At 43.4% G+C, this 1785-nt stretch overlaps 1 non-coding gene across 1 annotated transcript; it reads right to left on the reverse strand.

Moving 5' to 3' along the window:
* Positions 1 to 936: 936 nt before the first annotated feature.
* Positions 937 to 1018, reverse strand: TRNAS-GCU (transfer RNA serine (anticodon GCU)). The gene has a single exon. It is a non-coding gene; the product is annotated as a tRNA-Ser (tRNA).
* Positions 1019 to 1785: the final 767 nt, after the last annotated feature.

The raw sequence follows: 1785 nt of genomic DNA on the forward strand, positions 1-1785 counted from the left end.
GTATATTCGTGTAAAAATTCAGGATGAAGTACCTTGAAATGCAATATGTACAAAAAAGACAAATTTCTGGAGTTTGAGGTGAATAGTATCATGTGTTGAAAAGCCCTAGATTTGTTTTTTTTTCTTTTGCACAGCCCTCATTTCAACGTATTTTGTCCTGAAAATTTACACACATGTACATTATGCCTCCGTGTATATCTGTATTTTTTAAAGAATTTTTTAAGATGTAAAAACATGAATTTTGAATTTTGCAAAAGGAGGCCTCCATGGAACTCAGCCTCCAAAAGCAAATTTCATAAAATTAAGTCCTTTGTCATTTTTTTTCCTTTGGTTACATAAAAATGTCGCAGCAGCCACCATATGCCAACGGTTTTTCTTTGGTTACATAGATAGATCCATCTCTATGCATATTGTGCGGCAATATATAATAGGTCCGGTGTAACTACTTTCCAAAAAGCCATATACGCTAGTTCATTCTTTGGTTACATAGATAGATCCATCTCTATGCATATTGTGCGGCAATATATAATAGGTCCGGTGTAACTACTTTCCAAAAAGCCATATACGCTAGTTCATGTTGCAACTTTTAATTTATGCGACAATAATTTGGTAAAATAGAGAAATTCATTCTTTGGTTACATAGATAGATCCATCTCTATGCATATTGTGCGGCAATATATAATAGGTCCGGTGTAACTACTTTCCAAAAAGCCATATACGCTAGTTCATGTTGCAACTTTTAATTTATGCGACAATAATTTGGTAAAATAGAGAAATTCATTCTTTGGTTACATAGATAGATCCATCTCTATGCATATTGTGCGGCAATATATAATAGGTCCGGTGTAACTACTTTCCAAAAAGTCATATACGCTAGTTCATGTTGCAACTTTTAATTTATGCGACAATAATTTGGTAAAATAGAGAAAAAAGTATCGACGCCTGAGAGATTCGAACTCTCGCGGGCAGAGCCCATGTACTTAGCAGGCACACGCCTTAACCACTCGGCCAAAGCGTCGTCGTTAGAAGGATTCTCACATAATCCTACTCGACATGGTATCCAAAGCATGTCATTGTGTTCTTTGGCCGTCAATTGCTTTTTCTTACAATTCATTTTGCCTCCACATGCCTCACCCGTGTTACCGTGTACACGTCAGCCTGAGGAGGCAAAGCAATGGCTTTCCTTGTACGATTGACAAAAACTGACCACGAGCAGCATCGCCTGACTCCCGGTGACTCGCCACTCGCCAGAGCAAATCGCAGACGCTACAGCTAGCTGCCTTGTGGCAGCAAGCAATGGACTTGTGAGCCAAGCATGCGCGCATGGGGCTGGACGCCATAAACCACCGATCGATGAGCATGCAATTGCTTGGCTTGCAAGAACCGGCCACCGCCACCACCGCGTCCCGGCGGAAAACATGGCCGCCACGTGAGCTCACGTTATCCTGTCGCTGCATGCCGCCCTGCTAATTCCAGCCATTAGCTAGGGCCCGGCAAGCAAGAAAGCGCCCGAAAATGGTCGATTGATTTGCCTTTTTCTCATTTCGAGTCGATCGAGGTTAGCCGCAAGCAAATGGAGAGTGCGCCTTCCGAGCCAATGGCCCTGCTATCCATGACTCATGCGTGCCACCTCGGAGAGGGTACTCCCTCGGAGACGATCGCTTCCCAAAGCGGAGTTGAGACCGTTCGTCCAGACACAGGTCCATGTGACAGAGACACAAAGTACACGATGACGAGCGAAGGCAAGGGCAGGCCATGAGGTTCAGATGTGGGAAGAAAACGTGG

The sequence above is a fragment of the Triticum urartu genome, chromosome 7A, assembly GCF_056163025.1.
Source record: "Triticum urartu cultivar PI428250 chromosome 7A, HENAU_Tu73, whole genome shotgun sequence".
Lineage (NCBI taxonomy): Eukaryota > Viridiplantae > Streptophyta > Magnoliopsida > Poales > Poaceae > Triticum > Triticum urartu.